A 22,492-nucleotide genomic window follows, 5' to 3' on the forward strand; every position below is an offset into this window, starting at 1 on the left:
CGACTTTATCTGCCAGTTTAAAGACAGTCGTCATTCTCCCATGGAGTGACAGGTTGAGGTCATTAAGCAACCCGAATATGTCACACAGGTAAGCGAGTTTTGACACCCAGTCCTCATCACTAAAATGTGCAGCTAACGGTGACTTTTTTTCTGTAAGAAATCTCTGCAGCGGCTCATAACTCAAACACTCTGGCCAGTGACCTGCTAAAGATGCTTGTTTTTTGTTGCTCATTCTAGCAGTTTAGCTAACCGTGTGACACTACCGTTCGCCAAGAACTGATCCAAGTGAAGTGAGCTGACCTGAGGCTGCGCAGCTGAAGGTAATATGTAAAAGTGTTGAAGGCGGGACAGACAGGCGTGAAAATAGACCTTGCAAAATGCAAACATGCGTGCAATCAAACAACTGCATATAGACCTATGCCATGTAAAAACGTGACATTATTGCAAATTAAATTAATTTAGGCTGCGCAGTCACAGTGCAGTTCCACAGGGCGGTGTTGGGGGTTAGGGTAGACAGGATCCTAGTTTCCTAGGTTCCTGGCTGGCTGGTGGGTGGGGGGCTGTCAGTGATGGGAGAGTGGGTAGAGAGTTCAGCATCCTGATTGCTTGGTGGATGAAGCTACTTGCCAGTCTGGTGGTGCGGGGAGGCGGAGGCTCCTGTACCGCTTTCAGAGGGCAGGAGGCTGAACAGTTCGGTGTGCAGGGTGGTTTGTATCCTTGACAATCATTAGTGCTTTTTCTTGGTGAGGCGGTGGTGTAAATGTCCTGCAGGGAGGGGAGTGATGCTCAATGATCCTCTTAGCTGTGTTAACAGTGTGCTGGAGGGTCTTCCTGTTCTGATCTGTGCAGCTTCCGCCCCACACTGTGATGCTGCTGGAGGCGATGCTCTCGATGGTCCCTCTGTAGAATGTAGTCATGTGGCCGAGGCGTGGCACTTGCCTTCTTCAATTTGCGCCAAGTAGAGGCTGCTGGGCTTTCTTAGCCAGTGATGCTGTGTTGGTGGTCAGGAGGGAGGTCGTCCGCTGATGTGCACCCCCAGAAATTTTTGTGCTGCTCACTCTCTCCACAGCATCTCCGTTCGATGGACAGTGGTGGCAGTTGTTTGTGGCCTCTCTGAAAGTTGACAACAATCTCCTTGGGTCTTGCTGACATTTAGCAGGAGGTTGTTGTCTTTTGCACCATTAGCCAGCAGGTCTACTTCTTCTCTGTAGTGAGCCTCATAAGCCCTTAGTGATGAGGCCCACCAATGTTATTAGATCCATAAACTTCACCAGATGGTTGGAGCTGTGAGTGGGCTTGTAGGCTACGTCTTGATCTCGCTACACAAAATAAACATTAGACCTGCGCGTGACAACGTGGACCCACTAGGAATCATGTGACACTTGCTCTGCTGCAACGGGGCTTCTGTTGCATACACCTCCTGGATTTAGTGAATGTACAGTATGGGGTTTCAATGCGTGATTTAGTGTTTTTCCCCCATAAATAATTTAAATACTCAATAATGTAAATTTGCACATTGTTAAAACAACAATCCGCGATATTATACATGAGCGATATATATCGTAACCCCTAGTACTTTCTGTAAACTTTTTCATGTATCTGTACTTGATTTGAGTATTTCAATTTTGTTAAACTTTTTTACTTTTACTCCAGTACATTTCAAGGCCAAAATATCTTTACTTTTTTACTCCACTACATTTTGTGACAGCTGAAATTGCAGCTGAGTTCCTTTGGAGAAAACACTGTCCAAATACATGTGTACTGTACTTACATGTATATTTTCTATTAAGCGAGCTAGGCTTTAAATAATGGTGTTGCCTAACCTATGTTATTGTCATATCCACTATTTACTGTACCTTGTTGACCCCAATAATAATTCACAATATTGATGTTAATATAACAAACCTCTTGACCATCGAGGCAAATGATAGACAATGATGGACAATCTGACATTATCAAACACAAAAGGGAACATCTTGATTTGGTCTGAAAGTGTAAAGCATTCAACAAAGAAAAATGTGGTTACTTTGAAGAATCTAAGATATCACATTAGTTTGTTTTACAATAATTATTAGCTGATTTTGTCCTTGAATGGAGGAGAAAGGCTCAATGAATGCCTATGTCTGTGCGAATAATTTCAACAAAAGTAAATGCAACTGTATCCGTCAAAATACATTTCAGGACTTTTTACTTTTGATACTTAAAATACATTTGAAGGCAAGTACTTTTGTACTTCCACTCAAGTGGAAATGTAAAAGGAGGACTTTTACTGGAGTAACATTTGACCATGTGTATCTCTACTTTCACTCCAAGTACAGGATTTGTGTACTTAGTCCCACCACTGCATAAATCTAACATTAATGTTTAACCTTCTCACAGGGGTCCCTCAATGCAGAATATGGGCAGAATAAGTGCTAACAATGAAGTACCTGTCTAGAAGGATCTAACAACTATGTAAGTTTACACACCTTTTTTTTGTAGTATAGTTGTGGTATTTCTTTTTTTTAATATTAAGCATAAGTACACATAAGTATTGCATTTATTAAAAAAGATAAATCAACTGATGCACCAGCTCCTAAAAAGGCTAAGCTCATAAATATGGCCCGAGGAGTTATTTGCAGTTTGGTTTTCTGTAACTGGCACATTAGAACCGTCCACAGTGTGTTGTTTGTCTTGGAGGTGCTAGCCAATGACAGCATGAAACCATGCAAATTAAAAAAAAGACATTTGGAGACCAAGCACTCTGAAATAAAAGACAAACCAGTGGGTTTTTAAAAGAAAATCGCGATGCCCTCCATCTCAAAAGGCCACCATTGTCCAGCACACCACTGTGTGAAGTCAGTGTCTCGAAGCTTAGGTATGTGGTTTCCCAAAAGTTACAAAACTTTTGGAAGCAGCGCACTATCATAAGAAACACTGATTTTGCCTCTTGACACAAGGCGGTGTAAAATCATGCTGGGTGAAAGCGCTGCCTCAAACTGAGTGCCATCCCATTGTCAAATGATACAGTAGCCGCGGAGAATTTCGATCTGGCCAGCGATGTCAAAGAGCAATTAATAACCCATGATAAACTGAGTCCATATTATGCATTGCAATTAGGTGAAGTCAACAGATATTGCTTGGCAGGCTCAGATGCTCACCTACCTCTCTGTCCCAACCGTCTGAGTGTTTTGTTGGATTTAAAAAAGTGTTTGTCGAAAGTTTTTTCGTGTCGTCTTGTCTTACCCACCTGCGTGCTACAAGTACAGCAGGCGGTTTTTAATGACATCTGCAAAAACAAGTTTGCGGCGTTCTCGGACTTTGCAGCAGAGACGCTAAAGGAACTCGGACTACTCCGGCCTGCAACACCGGACTCGCCTGCTACTCCTCCGGAAAGAAAGCGAGCGGTGTCTTAGGGAAGCAGAAGAGGGCAAAGCGGGCGTCGGGCCAGACTGCAGCCAGCCAATAAGCCAGCCATACCATCCATTCTCCTGGCAAATGTCGCGATCACTGGACAACAAATGGGATCACGCGACTGCTGAGATCCAGGTGAACCGGACGGTAAGTAACTGCTGTATTGCCGTCTTCACTGAGACTTGGTTAAATGGCAGCATTCCGACTCTGCTGTACAACTGGAGCAGCTAGCATATATCGAGCAGACAGGGCCATTGTAAAGGGAGGTAAATCACGAGGAGGAGGAATCTGTGTTTACATCCGTGACGAATGGTGCGGGACACCTGTAGTAGTAATGCAAACACTGCTCACCACTGGCAGAGTTTATGATCATAAAGTGCCCGACCTTTTTGAAGGGAAATTTTCTGCGGTTATAGTCGCGGTATACATCCCGCCTACCAGCAACAACTTAGCGTGGAAGCGGCTCTTAGTGAACTGTACCAGGCTGTCGGTGAACAGCAGGCCGCACACCCAGGCGGTTTCACCATCTTCTGGAATTTTAACCATGCTGATCTAAAAACTGTACTTCAAAGCTTCGCCAGCATGTTGATTTTCCAACAAGGAGATAAACATCCTGGACCCTGGTCTACCTACACACACAAAGGAGCATACAAAATGCCCCTCCCCACATTTGGACTTTCAGACCATATCACTGTTATGCTAATGCCGCATACAGACAAAGGGTAAAAGCGAACAAACCGGTTAAGTAAAGCAGGTAAAAGTGTGTAGCCTGATCGATGATGCTCTTCAAGACTGGCTTTGACATTTTAACAGACTGGGAAATGTTTAAGCAGGCAGCCACTTACAACAACGGACAGACATACGAGGAGTATACAGACATCATGTAACCTCTTACATCCTCAGGCTGCTGAAGTGACAAAGCCTACAGATGGGGATGAAGCTGGCATGAAAACCCCAACCTGTCCGACATCAAAGGATCTGCTTCTGGCATGAAAACACTTGCTGCTAGCCAACCTGTCCCAGACAACATCCAGGCATCAAAGGGAATGTCTTCACAGACATCTTTAACCTCCACCAAACCATCGAATGTTTCAAAGCTGCCACCATCACTTCAAGACAGCAGGAACTCACTGTTTCCCTCCCCACCCTGGACCCCTTCCAGCCCAAGCGGTCACCACAGGGATGCAATCCTCCAACATCTGCCTTTCTTTGCAACTGGCTACTGGACTTCCTCTGTCAGAAAGTGGTCACGGCCTTCACCCTACTGGCCTTCTGCTGCAACCTACCCAACTCTGGTGGGTCCATCACCAAAGAGTGACATCCAGTACAGGTTGGAGGTCACCATCTGAGGCAGGGACAGGTCCTCAGACAACATCAAAGAGATTGTTTGTTGCTGAAGGACTGCCACTGACCATCGGGGTGCTGTGGTGGAGCTGGGGATGCACATCTTCACGGGACATCTTCACAGCTACTACACCCCCATCATCATGAGGCGACCAAAATTGTGAGTGATGCAAGTCACCAGCTCACAATCTGTTTGATCCTGCACCCTCTGGGAAGAGGTCAAAGCCCTCGCATTTCTCCCCACCCTGGGCCTTCGGTCTCTCCCTCCTCTCCCCCTCCACCCTCTCAGCTACATAACCCCTGGACATTGGACCCAAATGCCCGGTCTACCACCTGCAGGAACCTGCACAACTGCACTTTACTGCCTCACCCAGCCCCTCCACCACCTGGAAAAAAATTTTGACTCATGCTGCTCTTGTGCAACTTTTTTGTTTATGGGTTGTCAATTCTGCAATTTGTCCAACAACTCATCTGACCCTTTGACTTTTTGATAGGTTAAGAAGACCAGAGTGGGACTCAAACCTTCCCGTGCAACTGGAAGCAATTTCATGTTCTTGACTCATTTGTCAGAGATGCTGGACTGTGCTGGGACAAGGTGTCAGGGTAGAGTTTGCACCAACCTCTGCTGATGGTGCTGTGGTGGAGACACGATCAATCTCCTGGACCAGGAGGCTCAGTGAGAGTGGCCTAGCTCGCGGCGTTGAGCATCAAGCAGGTAGCTCCGGCTTGCCAGATGGACTCACTGTATGATCCATGGATCTACTGAGGCCTGCCTCCACACTTTCCAGGCTTGCCTGAAAAATGCCAAAGCTGGCTTGTGCACCCCGGTGCCAAAGCCACAACACTTCTGCTGTCACTCCATCAAGCAGTTCAGATCATTATTCATATTTACTTACTTTTTGTTTAATTTCATTAAGTCCCGTCCATTGAACTCCGCGATTGTTGATTCTTTGTCCTCTGTCAAGAGATGGGCTCAGGGCATGAACCCGTGCAACTCCTGTTGCACACAGAAGTCGCTGGCTGGCTTTCCAGAGGAGAATGTATTACAGCGCTTGTATGAGCTGTGAAGAGGTCAAATTGTTTTTAACTGAAAAAATCAGACCTGGCGAAGCACCTTGGCGACACTCTGTGGTTAGCTTCTCTGTCGTATTTGGTCGATATATTTGAAGCGACTGAATAAGCTTGAACCTGTCCTTGCAAGGCCGAGTTCCGAATGTCTTGCTCCTTGCAGACAGAGTGGATCGTTAGTTCAAAACTTGCCCTCTGGCATGACCGCATCCATAGCGGTAACTGTGAAATGTTCCCGAGCCTTGCTGGAGTTCATCAGTGATGCGTGGCACTGATTTCTCCTCTCTCCTCAATCAGCTGCAGATCACCTGTCTGCGCTGAAGAACCAATTGCATCCTATTTCAAGGAGGACTACGCTCATTTTGTGGGTTGGGATCCATTTATCTGCACAGCAAATGAGCTGTCGCTGCAAATGCAGGAACAGCTTATTGAGCTGAAGAGTGACAGTAGGTTAAAGCACCTCTTCACCACCTGTCCTCTTGCATCCTTCTGGGTAGCAGTGATGCAGGAATACCCCCAACTCTCCGACGTAGCCTTAAAAATTCTCCTTTCTTTTGCATCGACATACCTGTGTGAGGCAGGTTTTTCAAAACTGACTGTGCTCAAAACTAAATATCACAACCGCGCACAGATCGAGGATGACCTGAGGCTATGTTTATCTAAAATTGAGCCACGAATTAAATATCTCTGCAAAGAAAAGCAGACCCACGTCTCACATTGACAACATACAACGTTTTGACAAAGCGTATAACAGAGGCTAATAATAATAATGATAATAATGATAATAATAATAATAATAATAATAATAATAATAATATAAATAATAATTATGATAATGATAATAACAATAATGATAATAGGCTTAATAATAATAATATCCTAGCTAGGCCCACTACCATTACTAATAATATAATTTCCGCCAACCAGAAAATAATGATGGTAATAGTAATAATAATTATTATAATGATGATAATAACCTATGGAGCCTATAACGACAACAATAATAATATAAAATTAGCTAATAGCATACTATAGCCTACTAATATTACAACTATAATCAATAATAATAACAATATAATAATAGTAATAATAACCTATATGGCCTAATAATAATAACAGCCTAGCCTAGTAGCTATGATTGCCATATTAATATAGGTCTATAATCTATCAATCTATCTATCTATCTATCTATTGCTGTAAGTCACTTTGGATAAACGTGTCTGCCAAATGAATAAATGTAAACCTATGGGGGCTCCAAGTTCAGCTGACCCACTTAGGGGGGGCCCAGCTTGAAAAAGTTTGAGAACCCCTGCTCTAGTGGTTGGTGGCTAACCATCAAGCTGGCTAGCATCTTTGCATTGGCCTTGAGCACTTTGGTCTTTTGTGTGCTAATGTAGAGACCTGTCTCAGCAGCCTTCTGTTCTTCCTCTCTCAATTTATCTTGCAATTTTGGTGGTTTTGGGACAGTAATGTGAAATCATCTGCAAAGTCTAGGTTGTCCAGTTGTGTAAACAGGGTCCATTGGGCACCTGTTGTCAGTGGCTTGCCGCATGATCCAGTCGACCACTAACAGTGTTGAGCAAGTTACAAAATCGTAATATATTATGTATTACTTATTACTGTCATTTCAAAGTAATTCATTACATTATAATATTACTGTCTCTGAATTGTAAGGGATTACACTACTATTGTATTACTTTTAAGTTACTTTTACCAAAATATCTAGAAATATGGATTTGGAATTCTAAATGCAGTTTATTATGCTCAATGCAGCTCATTGCACTTCTAATGGAGGGTGATGTGGTACAACATAATGACTGAGCTAGGCTTAAGGCTAACAACAGTAGAATGCAATAGGTGCAGTGATGGCTCATGATGCAATACAAGGAACAATCATAGCCAGAATTTTGTTAAAAGAAGACGAAAGGTCAAAGTCTGGTCAATTGTGATAGAAATGCTGTAACTTCAGGCTTAGGCCTACTCATTAAAATCAACAGAGAGCCCACTACCTGTATATTGTAACCCAAAACTTAAAGACATGTCAGGATAGGCTACACAGTGCAGCTACTCGCCATTTTGGTGCCCTAACTGGTGAAATACAGTATTAACCTAAGTATGTCATCATATGGCCAACTATAAAGATGTAATCTGCCTGTTCCCAGGGATGGGTAGTATTTCTGAAACATGTAATATGTGTTTCAAATGCAAAATAGTATTTTGTCATTTGTATTTTATTGGGTTGAAGGAAAGGGCTCTGTATTTTGTATTAAAATACTTTATTGGTGTGTAATTTTGTATTTTAAAAATACTGCAAAATACTATATGTGAAAAACACAAAAAAAGTAGATACTACACACAGGTGTAATGAATAATTGGTAATTAGGCAACAATGGTTTATGTTTATCACAATCAGCTAATGTGAGAACAGCTGTGTTCAACAACACTTACAGCTTTTCAGTATTGCTGAAGCATCAGCTCTGGTCTGAAGCACTGGTGTGAAGTGGTAGTAAAGATGAGCAAGTTTACCTGTGGAAGTTCACATAAGGACACTGACAAAGGCAACCATGTCCCATTGTCTCCATGCCAATCTTTAACAGAAAAATGTCAGACATCTCAACCACAATGACATCAATAGATGGTAAGGTGTTGAGTGTGTTTGGATTCCCTTCCTTGTAGCATCCTTTTCTGCATGCCACAGAGGGGAGAAGTTCACCTTGTTTAATTAAATAACAATTATATTTCCTTATTAGCTGCATACTTGAGGTTGGAGATATTAAGGCACGTCAAGTCTCACACATACTGGAACTTCAAGATACATAGCCGGATGATTTTCTTATTCAGTTCTGCACTGGACTTGAATTACGAATTTTGGCACAGATACACAATTATGATTTTGGCCTATTGATTATAATGTGTTTAATTATACTGGCGCCTTAATGCAGGGGCTTTATATCACTGGCGCCTTAATGCAGGGGCTTACCTGGGCTGAAGCCCAGGGGCCTCGACCAATGAGGGGCCTCCTAATAATAATAATGAATCAATAATAATAAACGGCCGTGTCATTATTACGCGGCGTCAGTCATTAGCCTACTCTGGAGCTAGCCTACATAATTGAGCACATTGCACTGCTCTACAATGACATCGATGCAGAGGCCCCCTTTGTCTTCTCTTCTGAAGTGTAACAAAATGATAATATTATCATAAAATGATAATATAAGGTTGGTTATTGTTAAATTGTCTCCTCTCATAGCACCACTTACAACAAGTCTTGCTGATCCTAGCACTTATCAGCCGTCTTGAACTGACACTCAACTGTTTAAAAACAGCACTCACTGGCGCTTTTATTCTTACTGTACTCTACCGTTTTAAATTGTCCTAAAACGTTAAAAACTTAACTGTTACCATGTTGTTAGTAAACTTTGGTTAAAAATCGCCAGCCAAATGTAATGTAATGTAATTGTAATATTTTAGAATATGGGTGATTCTATTAATGATAATTAATAGCTAAAAAAAAACACAGCTCAAAAAGTACAGTACCTTTAAGGTAAAATTAATTCACAGTAACTTACTGGCCAATTGGCCAGTAAGTTACTGTGATCGATTTACAGTAAATGTACTGTACTTCCATTACAATAAATACATAAAATGCTGTAAATAGAAGTACAGTACCTTTACTGTAAAAGCGTATTCACAGTAACTTACTGGCCAATTGTTGCCAGTAAGTTACTGTGAATTTTACGGTAATTTTTTTACAGTGTAGATGAGCATTGCACATGCGTTACAACTTGACGTGATGGTGAAGCTAAATGCCCAAGAAATGTCACGTCATAAAAGTTGTAGGCCTATAACGCAAAAACGTAATGACAGCTTGTTCGTGGTGGTGTAGTGCTGCCTAATTGAAATGGGATAGGCAAGGGTTATTTTATATTCGGCTATTACGTGTGGCACATTTATTGGGCTTTTAGCCTCTTTTAATTTATTTGATGAGGAACTGATAAAGACTGAGCAGCAGAAAAGTCATAGTCGATACATAAATCGTTTATTATTATAATTAGGCTATTGATAGCCTACTATTACTTTACTACTATTACTGTTACTATTATTATTATTCGGATGAGGCAAAGGAATGTAAATCTGAGTCTGAAATGTTGGCTACAAACAGTCTATACTGCTGTAACTGCACTGCTGTTATTAATTGTTAACTTCCGGGAACTATTTGAGGCTTCCATTAGCTGGCATTGTTGGAAAAAAATTGAACATTAGCCTCAATGGAGTTGTCGCAACTCTACCTTTATATGGCTCTGGGTCAACAACAGATGAAATGCCAATATTCTGAATGTCAGAGTGTTCTGGGGGTATTCCAAGTATGTGGTTACAAAAACTCCCAGTCGGAGAGCGTGTGTAGCCTATTAAAAAAATATTTTATCCCAAAATGCCATCAGCATTCTTAACCAAACTTAGTGACAACATGCATACCCGGCTGAGCTGTACAGCTATATTTAAACTTATTTATCAATTTTCTATAGGCTAGGTTTCCCCTTTTTTGTACTGTACTTGTTTTAATTATATCTTCAATGTGTCTGATATGTTGTTTGTCCATCTGTCTGGTGAGCCAAACACAAATGTCCACTATGGTGTAGGCTAGGCTAGCTAGCCTACATTAAATATTTATTTTATTCTATTCTAATCCACCATGCTGCTTTTCAAGTAGCCTATATTTAGGATTCAGCTGAAAAACTCTAGCACTCTTGAAAAACTCGTTTGGAAAATAATGGGTAGGCTATTATGTAATGTCGTGGTCTTATCGCCCTCTCACAGTGAATTTCACGGATGAATATTACATGATTTTGTGCTTCTTTGTCAACCGGACCTTCGTCAAAATGAAAGCGCCATTGTGTGACAAGTGTAAAAATAGCGGCCTGATTGAACATGCACTGAAATAACCGAACATAATTGAACATAACCTGAACAAAACCTACCCCCTACCAGGTTAAGTACAGAGCCTATGTTACCATAGTTACTTACATAGCCTGATCATTTTTGAGCTTTCTGGAACTGAAATCCCAGGTTTACCGTTTACTCTGGGTTTACATACCCAGTTCAGTTCAGAGCCTATGTTACCATAGTTACTTACATAGCCTGATCATATTTGAGCGTTCTGGAACTGAAATCCCAGGTTTACCGCTAACTCTGTGTTAACATACCCAGTTAAGCCAGTAAACCTGCTTTCTGGAATACCCCTTTGGTCTTTGCGTGCTGTTCTCAGTCAGTTCGAACATGGCTGGAAGAAGAAATCCATGCTATCTGTTGTAAAAACCATGGTTAGTAATTCACAGTATTCACAGTATCAAAACAAGACAATGCAAATTTACCTTAACATACCCTAAAAATCAATGAAATTGCTTTGACTCTACTGAGCATTCCTAGCTTCTGAACTTACTGTGAGAGCGGCTCTTTGGCCTTTGAATGGAATGATGGCCTGGACTACGAGGGCATGGAAACGTCTGACTGCTGGAATAGGAATAGAGTGGAAGAACTGGACTCTCGAGTGAAATGTCACCTGTTTCAGAACATTCTTCCACCTATTCTTCTTCCTCCTACTACTGCTATCCTTCTACTACTACTGATAATACAATTAATAATAATAATAATAATAATAATAATAATAATAATAACAAAAATATATTAAACATTTTATTTATGGACCGCTTTTCTGGATACTCAAAGTTGCTTAACATGCAAGTTAAAGCAGTCATTCGGTCACTCGCTCTAGCAGTCACTCCGGTCATCACCAAGTGCTTCAAGAGCTTGGTCCAGCAGAACATCAAAGCCAGCCTCCCACCTACCTTACCCAGCTCTTCTTGGTGTGAACGACCCTTTAGGATAGGCCCACGAATCCCAATATGGGATTGTCCGCGGGTTCCAAAGTGGCCCCATGTCATTTGTCCAGTTGGGCTCCATGCAGGATTACACTGGGTTTTCATGACCTTATTGTTATGACCTGCCCGACCAAAGCCTCAATACCAAACTTCTTGTTGCATACCTTAAACACTGTGTAACCACAGCTTACAGTTTTTTCTGATTGCTTTGCAGATTTCTTGTAACTATGGCTTTTTTTGCAAAACTCTACACACAAATAGGAAAACCTTTCACCCAATCAGCAAAACATTGTAGTTCTCTTGCAAAAGCCAACACACCTTGCTTAACTCTTCACACGTTCGTAAAAATGGTGTTTTCGTATCAAACAGTAAACACAAGCCATCACTATAATAAGCACACAATGTGCCAACTACACACTGATGGTCTGAATAAAAAACACATCTGGCTTTTGCTTTCTCTGTGCACAAGGTAGACTATGTCAGTTTGAGGTCATACTTTTGTCATAGTTCTGTAAACATACAGGGATCCAAACTTCAAGTATTGGTGTTTATTTACACACATCAAAACAAACACAAGTGTGTTTTTCCAAGTCAAAACACAAAATAGCAATTTCACTGAGACAAAAAAATCAGTCTACATCATGTCGTCTCTCTCAAAATTTCGTCTACATCACATGCAATGTCCTAGTCCAAGGCACCAGGGAAACTATATTCTGGAATGCCGTATCCAGGCCTGACATGACAATATCCCCACATGTAGACTGATTTTTGCCTGTAAAAGGGCTATTTCTTTCTCTTCTTACCCTTCCTCTTCCCCTCCTCATCCTCCTCTTGCTCCTCCTTGTCCTCTTCCTCTAAATTCACCTTCTTGTCCTTGTCATCCTCTCCCTCTCACTTCTTCACCTCTGCATCCTCTTCCTCCTCTTCTTCCTCCTACTTCTTCACCTCCACGTCTTACATCTTTGGCAATTCTTACTCTTCTCACTCTTCCTGCTCCCTCCATTGTACCCATTGTACATTACCTGTGGCTTATTTATAGTGATTAGGCTGATTGCAAAGTGAACTAATTATCTAAAACAGTTTTCTCATGAGAAAGTGTGCCAGAGAGTTGGCAAAATACAGTTTCTATATGTACTGTACAGTATATGCGCTGAACATTGTAGGATAATGTGAAGGTGAAACCCAGTCCATCCAAGAAGTGTGTGTGTGTGGCCATACAGTATGATGATGTAGCACTAATCCCATAGGCACCAGTGCGAGTGCAGTATGTGCAAGGATGCGACCAGATGCATTGTGGTTACAGTCCATTGTTTACACACATTTTCTGAAAGCATGCCTCATACTCTCAGAACTCTGCACACAAATCAAAACACACACACACACACACACACAACGGGCAAAACCCCTCAATTCTCCTGCAAAATGAAACTTTACATTCAAAACAATGTTATTTCTTCTCATTATAGAACAGTAATAAACTATCAACACTTTCAAGTGCGAAATCAGAAACAATCCCTCTGTGGTAAATTTGCCTTCAGCCACGTTTTCATGTAGCTACTGTAGTGCTAATGTCCACTTCAGTCAGCTAGCTAACTTCAATTTACAACATAAGGCCACCTTTGGCTAGGGAACATGCTTGATTGAACATCCAAAACAATCCCAATATCCTTGACATCTGAAATACACCTAGATAAATGTATATTAATGGGAGACATTTCTCTGTTGATGGCGGGGATTTAGCTCTGGTGATGGCTTATATTAGATCATGACAGCTAGCTACCTCAAGCACAAAACATACTGTAAATAATCATGCAAACATACCTTGATCTTGCTCGTTTTTCTCCTCTGTCATTTTCTTCTTTCTGTTTTCGGCACCAGAGGGATACGTCCTTTTTTGTGACTTGTCTTAACATTGCCGTCTCTTCCGATTTTTGAACTTGATGCAGTGTCTGCACGAATTGTCTATGCACCCGAGGTGTCTAGTTTATGCGCGTGACTCAAAGGCTGGCAGACACAGTAGAGGTAGGCAGGCATGTTTATCATGAAATCAGAATTTTCTTGTTTTGAATTATTAATTGTTTAATTTATTCATTCATTGATGTCACTTGTTTACGTTATTTATTATGTAAAAAAAAAAAGAAACTCGATTGGGGGCCCCCTGGTGGCCAGGGGGCCCCAAGCAGCCGCTTAGTTCGCTTATGCCTCGGGCCGGCCCTGTGGTTTAGTGACAAACCTGGGTTAGTTAACTCAGAGTAGGCGGTAAACCTCCTAATTGAAGAGCTGTATGGCTTCATTCTCCTAACAAAACAATGCCACAGGGCTCTTGTTGTAGGAGGTTTACCACTTACTGAGTTAACCTACCCAGGTTTATCACTAAACAACACACTTGGAATACCCCCCTGGTCAACAATTATATCCACATATCAACATCAGGACCCCAAGCCTGCAATCTCAATCTCAATTCTTATTTTAAATATTTTTTTTGTTTGTTTTCACATCTCGTTTTTAAAGGGGAACTTGGCAACTATTTCAACGTAATAAACCCGTTTAGAAATCATTTGGATGGTTAAATGACCTGTTCCGGTGAAAATGGTGACTTTCTCCGCTGCCCCTAGCGTCCCCAGGAGGAAAACCAACCTTGCAACATTGAGACTACCGTCCCGGAAAGAGAAGTGAGAAACAATAAACTCGTTTTAAATCGTGTTTCTTACCTTGTAACATCCACATAGTTATGCCAAACGTGTGCTAGCCGTTAAGCTAGCTTGTAAACAAATCCATGTGCTTTATCGTTACCTTTTCCCACAGTTTAAAATAGCATAATGCACAATTTCTCCAGCAGAGGGGGAAATCCTGCCAAGTTTCCCTTTAAAGGAAAACCATGTAGGATTTTTTCTCCAAAAAGGGTTATGCTCCTACCAGGGATGTAACGGTATGAAATTATTATAGTGACCAAAATTATCACGGTTTTCGGTATTATCACGGTATTTCTAAAAGTGTGTTCAATATGTTCAGAAAGCACTGATAGGCCTATACAAGCTGAAATAGTTTTCAAAAAGTGTCCTGTTCACTTTTTTCTTCATGTTTTATTGGCTATATGCTTATAGCTTAACTTATCCTACCATAACTTGGGAGTTTGCTATTTCTGTTATTTGGATCCAATGAGTGAGATCAAAGTAAGCGTTTAAAATAAAACTTTAGGCTACTGTATTCTCCTCCTAATAACATGAGTGGAATGGATTTAATGTGGACGCGAACATAAAGACGCAGAGTGGCTACATGATACAGTGCACATTTTGCATAGTGTAGCCTAATCCGAATCGTAGTTAAAACCATCAATTACACAACAGAATCAGTAGGGTACCAGTTTTGTTTCATTGTACCAGGCCTACTGTATGTCAAAAGCAGGCTCGGATGAAGCTGGGAAGGATTAAACACACGGTTTCCACACGCGGTAATCAACCGTGATAATTATGATATTTGAAAAGAAATTACATAGCCAATTGTTGTCAACATTTTTATCGCGGTTTACCATTATACCGGTAATCGTTACATCCTTAGCTCCTACCCATGACAACAGGTCAGGTGTTTTGGGTATGCATCGTCAGTGTAGCAGTGTAGTAAAATGAGGGAAGATTAAAAGTTTTATGGTAAAATAACTACTTTAGTTTTTTGTGTGCATTTACCTTTGAAACACTTGATGTACTGGAAAATTTCTGACCCCATATCAGTCAGCAGTGCTGAAATATGTGACAACATTTTTACGCTCATGCTTCAAATCCAGCTATGTTAATAGTTCATTAGTCAGTGTGGCAAGTGTAACCAGAGACTTTCTAATGTGGAGACACAGCACTCAAAAAAATACTCAATAGAAATGCATGGGGTTAGTTTGTCACGCCAATATGGCCGTTGTCTACACATATCCCACCCCTTCCTCGGCAAAACGTCGACATGTGAATACATTGAGCCAATCATATGGTGTGTTGTGAAGACATTGTGCCAATCATGTGTTGTGATCTCGCCGCTGGAGCAAGATTGGTGTGGTGAAGCCTTGCGCACGCGCATTTCTGCCGAAATGGATGCCCGACGAGTGCCCAAAAAGCGTTGTCAAATGGCCGCCGAGTGGAGGGACTATATAGATTTTTCGATTTATAAAAACTCAACATGCGTTTGGATTTCACAGCAAACATATGAATTCACAGCAACCAATTGCACTGCACACCAAATCAAACAAGGCAAAAACACATAAACAACGCACAGACGCACACACAGAAGGGAGAGGGAGAGTAGGACTGAAGCTTACCGGTGGGAGACTAGTGGCCCAAGCAATGAGCATCCCTAGAAAGCCCCCCACTCACACATGCCGAGTTCACACACAAACCCAAATCACAAGGGAGACAGCCACACTTGGTGAACACACAGCCACTGCACACCAAAGGGGACCCACCACCACAAGGGCACTGCTCCCACTGGCAACCCTCAGCACCTAAACAGAAAGGGAACAGGTGAAAGTTACAGATGTTCACACACGCACGCAAGTTGGAGTAACCGGGTAGCTAGTAGACCACCCGTTCTAGAGCCCAGGGTATAGGGCTAACAAGGGGTGAACGATCACACAATAAACCAAAATAAACATACAGAGACAATACACAATAATAAGCAGAGAAACAAAACCGCCACACTGAGGTCTCCCGCCAGTGTGGACAACCCAGGGCAACAAAAGAGTTCAAACAAAAAGTCAATCACAAAACAGGCCAATCCCCTTGGATATCAACAGCATGATGGCCACCAGACAAGGGTTCAAATAAATAAACAAACACAGACAAAGACAACAACGTACATGGAACGAGGCAGAATAGAACAAAACAAATAAAGTGGTGACAGTCCATCAAACACACTCTGCACGCATACACACATACTCAACAAGGACAGGCATAAGAAATCCAACACAGTGCAAGCAACTGTAACAAGCTAGCCACCGGATAACTTAAGCTAGCCACGACATCTCGAGCAGCCGGGCGCAACGAAGCCACTCGAAGACCAAACGTAGCGTGGAAAACGTCTAAGCAAAGCAGCAGCCGTTCAGCACCAATGTAGCCAACTGGCGGTCGCACCATGGCTAAATAGCACTCCCTGAAATACATAAAATGTCTAGTTTAAAATGTGCCATACATTAATCATTTAACTGATACGTGGAGTGGCAACATACCTGAGTAACAGCGTTGAGTCACAGGCCCTAAGCTCTGATTGCTGATTAGTAGGGCACACTCAGTGGTGAAAGGGGCTGCTGCAGCACAGGGGAGTCTACAACACGAAATAATTCCTATAAACCCAAGTTAGTGCAGGGCGATATGTAGCAAAAGAAGGTGTTTGAAACATTTCATATAGATTTTTGCAAAGTATGATTTTTCACTTCTTCAGACCCTATAGTTTGCAAAACTACCTGTTTCCATTTTTTTTTCCCGGACTGCACAGGTCCAAAATCCAAGATGGCGGATATATCACCAAAAATTGCAAATAATCACCTTTTTAAACATTTTAAATGGATATATGTGAGGTGTTATCATTACTGTATATACATACATTTTCTAATAAAATTGAATGGCTTAGGTAATAAATATGACCATGGTTGACATGAGATGAAAAACACATTGACTGATTAAAAGTTTCCTTCACATAACCTAATAATCATTTGAATTAAAGTAATGTTCTGCAATCACCACAATAGATTAGATTAGATTAGATTAGATTAGATTCAACTTCATTGTCATTGCAGAGTACAAGTATGAAGACAATGAAATGTGGTTTGCGTCTAACCAGAAGTGCAAAAAAGGAGAAAAGTGCAAAGTGATATAGAAAGTATAAACAGGTGGTGCATAGACAGGTCAAGAAATTTAGTGCAGTGTAGACAGTAGTATACAGTTGATTTATATAAGGTAGAGAGGTTTAGAGTAATATAAATATGTGCAGTGTATATTAGCAGTTATATTAGCAGTTACCTTATAAGAGCAGAATAAATATGGCTATGTAATGTGAACAATGTATAAACAACATATATGGGGGGGGGGGGGGGTGTCTGCCTCCTTGTTGTCTCTGTCAAGGTTGCTATGGTCGTGGACACCTCAACAGGCACAGGCAAGGAGGCATTGGGCGGGGGTGGGGGGGCTTTGTAGGTTGGTTGTCACCGGGATGCAGAGCTAGAGTTCAGCTGCAGGAAAGCTTCCTCTGAACCTGCTGTGCGCCTTATGCAAGCATCACTTGCCCTGGATGGCCTCAATGGAGGGGAGTAAGGAACTGGTGATGCATTGGGCAGTTTTCACCACCCTTTGCAATGCTTTTCGGTCGTGGGCAGAGCAGTTGCCATACCAAACTGTGACACAGTTGGTAAGGATACGCTTGATGGTGCAGGGGTAGAAGTTCACCAGGATCTGAGGAGGCGGTGGACCTTCTTTAGCCTCCTCAGATATAAGAGACGCTGGTAAGCCTTCTTGATCAGGGTAGAGGTGTTGAGGGTCCAAGAGAGGTCCTCAGAGATGTGGACACTCAGAAATCTGAAGCTGGTGATACACTCCACTTCAGTCCCATTGATGAGAATGGGGGTGTGTGCTAGCTTTAGACTTCCTGAAGTCCACAATGAGCTCTTTTGTCTTCAATAATTCTGTTAACAGGACTTGCAGGAAATTGTGGGAACATATGAATTTGTTAATTATATGCAAGCCTAATGCTGCCCACTACAGCTAAGTCTGCCTTCATCCATGAATTGTGACTGGTTTCAGAAACAGCATCATCTGAACAATCTACAGAGAGTAGCTCAGTGCAATTAACACACACATTCGATGGCATCTTAATAGATGGCATGGCTGTTGTTCAGGAGATGGTTGTCAGGAAAAGTGACATAAACTGTTGCTAAGATCTGGCAGAATGCTTCTTTGAAAATGTTGAAAGTATGGCACGAGGCTACAATGACATATAGGCTACTTATTATTTAACAACTATACCATCACAAACTCCATGAAAGACAGGACGAGATAGGTCCATACAATGGGAAAAGCACATGATAAAGGATACAAAATACAAGACTACACCAATCAAAGACTTTAAAGCTTTCCTGGGATCAAAGGAAACCAAAGCCAACCTCGTCCTCTACCTTGCTCATAAAGCTTTTGAACTATGTAAACTGCCAGTCACAGTTCACACACACAAAGGTGGCAGTAGCAGTAAATCATTTTGGCAAAACCCCACATATCTACACATGTCACACAGATGTCTTGGTGCTTGTCCTTCGCAGGGTACCAGACACCAACAAAGACAGTCTCATTATCATGGGCACTGGAGAACGTCGACAAAAGATACATCTCAGCCTAGAAATCTTGACGCACCCTAGCAGCAGCAAATGTAATTTGCAGCCAGGGTAGTCTAGCAACTCTCCGTTGGCTTGTGAGGTGGAAAAAACAAACTTCGGTCCGGCCAATCACATCGTGCATAGAGTCGGTGGACCTATCGGGTATCCTATTGTATCCTATCCTATCAGGAAATTGATGGACAACCGTTTGTCCCGCCATTTACCGTTTATCCCGTGGGAAAGGAAAGGTTTCTGTTTCAAGTCAATCAAGTCATGATGATGTCATTAACACACTTGTAGGCTTGTAGTAGGTCCTCATCCATCTCCAGACGTGTTAGCTGAATGTGAGAAATTTGTGTGTCAGCTCCTCAAAACATGGTTTTCAAACAGCTAAAGCCCTTCGGTGGAACTCGGGAACTAGGGAAATCCCATCCCTATGATTGCCCTACCATTGCCTATTGCTGTCCCCATGCTCTGTTTCCTGCCCGCGCAGCCTAGAGACCCACTACTTGCCCGATGAGAAATCCTAATCCCTATGGACAATTCATCCCCTACACTGGACTATTTGAACTTAACACTAAATAGGATTCATGAATTATCATACTGGTTATGTAACCATCTAAACACTTTGTAACATATACCTCAGGTGGCTCTAAATACCCTGTTATTCTCTGTATAGACCTTACTGTCCTGTAACTGACCACAGGCAGATGGGTCAGGCCCTTAAGTTGTGGATCTGCTTGAGGTTTCATCCTATATGTTTCTCCAATATTAAAAAGACAGTGACAGTGGTGAGGATAAATACTTGAGTGACAATGACAATGTTTTGTTGAACTCTTCAATAATGAAACAAGATGCAGATTTTAAAACAATTTTCAATTTTTTCCATTTTTTCTCCAAATTTCTTGGCAAATGATGCAATACATCTTTTGTAAATAGTCTGTATTTCACTTGTCTACCTTATTATGTGTATATTTATCAAAAAATGTGACCACTTTAAGCCTTATATTATTTTTCTGCATAGATTGTCCGCCATCTTGAATTTTGGCACTGAAAATGAAGAATGTTTTGTATTCAATGGGGTCCTAGCAAGTAAAAAATTACACGATTCCCCATACTAAGTAACGAAGTCAAATGGGTGGAAGGAGAAACAGAGCTAGTCATACCTGCGGCGCTAAGGTGGAACGGATAACCAAGGCCGACGTCGGATCACTGGACAGGTAAACAACACACGCATGTCATGTTTGACATTAAAGAAACCATACTATAGTTTATTAATGTATTTAATGGGAACATGCTACAGTTAACATGTAATAAACTCGGAAATTCTAATCAAAACACACAACCATTTTTTTCGCTAACATAGTGAGTCACTCATGTGGTGTTTAATACATTTCATCACAATAACAAGTTGCACAGATAACCTTCAACTCAGAATATATCCCACAGTAGCCTACATATGAACTTAGATAGCGGGAATAAGCCTAATGCAGAACTGCATCTACCGTCAGCAACAACCGACAAGTAAAAAACATTTTACTTCTAGTAACACTGGATTTAGGACACTGGATGGGTGTCCTAAAGACATAACTAGATCTTGAGCATCTATTACCAGTGTTGAATGAGCAGTTTTTGCAGTGATCACTACTGGACATTCCACATTGCTAGATAGCACTTGAGTGAGGATAGACTTATTTCCACTTCACAAATAACCATCGCTATCTGCAATAGCTACAGTACAGAGACATTAATCAGTTCATAGCTAAGGATTTGTCCTAGGTCCACTTCCTTTTCAGCATCATATGCAGTAATGATGCACTGGAGAATGTTTCTTTTTGTTGCACTATAAAGGATATCTTGTCTAAATTGTTTTGGTGTTTCCAGCTAAAACAGCTATTCCCCAACAGATTAACATCCAGCTTGACTCAACTTCACTGACCCGAACTAGATTGGCACGTAACTTGTGCGTTGTAATTGATGACAGACTTAACTTCTCTGAGCATGTAGCTTCTATTGCAAAATCATGTCAGTTTATCAAAGTCAAAGTCTGCTTTATTGTCAATTTCTTCACATGTCAAGACATACAAAGAGATCGAAATTGCGTTTCCTACTATCCCACGGTGGAGACAAGACATATTTTACCAATTAGGTCCACAGACAAACATAACATTCAAGTAAACAATATAAAAAGTAAAAATAAGAAGGCACATACAATGAAGAAATAAGAGCAGCAAAATTTGGTAGAAATTGTGCAATTGTGCATACAGTAGACAGTCAATATAATAGTGCAAAAGTCAGGCCAATAAATGGCTGAGGTAGTTTTGTTTGACCTAAGTATGCAAGTGGCATAGTGGTGCAAGTTATGTAAGAGCAGCAGAAGTGTGTTCAGAAGTGTTCAGGACAACAGGACAACAACAACAAGTTGCAAGTGTACAAGTGGAGTAGTGCAAGTGGAGTAGTGCAAGTGGAGTAGTGCAAGTGGAGTAGTGCAAGGCAGCCATTGTGGGTCTAAAAGTCCAGGATGTTATGTAGCTGAGGGTGGAGGGGGGAGAGAGTTCAGGATCCTAACAGCCTGGTGTATGAAGCTGTTGGTGAGTCTGGTGGTGCTTGGGGGCGCAGGCTTCTGTACCTCTTCCCAGAGGGCAGTAGATCAAACAAATTGTGAGCGGGGTGACTTGCATCACTCACAATTTTGGTCGCCTTTTCTGGGGTGAGGTGGGAGGTGTAAATGTCCTTCAGGGAGGGGAGAGAAGCACCAATAATCCTTCCAGCTGTGTTCACTATGCGCTGCAGGGCTTTCCTGTTGTATTCAGTGCAGCTTCCGCCCCACACAGCGATACAGCTGGAGAGGATGCTCTCAATGGTGCCTCGGTAGAATGTGGTCATGATGGCTGGTGGAGCACTTGCTTGCCCTGAGTTTCCGCCCAGGAAGTACAGGCGGCGCTGAGCTTTCTTCGCCAGTGATGCAGTGTTGGTGGTCCAGGAGAGGTCTTCACTGATGTGCACCCCCAGGAATTTGGTGCTGCTCACTCTCTCCACCACAGCACCGTCGATGGTCAGTGGCAGGTGTTGGGTGTGACCTCTACGGAAGTCAACAAGAATCTCCTTGGTCTTGCTGACATTCAGCAGGAGGTTGTTGTCCCTGCACCACGTGGTCAGAAGGTCGACCTCCAACCTGTATTGAGTCTCGTCGCCCTTGGTGATGAGACCCACCAGAGTTGTGTCGTCAGCAAATTTCACTATGTGGTTGTTGCTGTAGGTTCCAGTGCAGTCATCGTCAGCAGGGTGAAGAGCAGCGGACCGAGCACGCAGCCTTGGGGGGCCCCCGTGCTCAGTGTGATGCTGCTTGAGATATTGTTGCCAACACGTACTACTTGAGGCCTCTGACAGAGGAAGTCCAGTTGCAGAGGTAGGTACTGAGTCCCAGTTTGTCAAGTTTGCAGATGAGTTGTTGTGGTATTATGGTGTT

Source organism: Alosa alosa, chromosome 22 (genome assembly GCF_017589495.1).
Source record: "Alosa alosa isolate M-15738 ecotype Scorff River chromosome 22, AALO_Geno_1.1, whole genome shotgun sequence".
NCBI classification, from domain to species: Eukaryota; Metazoa; Chordata; class Actinopteri; order Clupeiformes; family Clupeidae; genus Alosa; species Alosa alosa.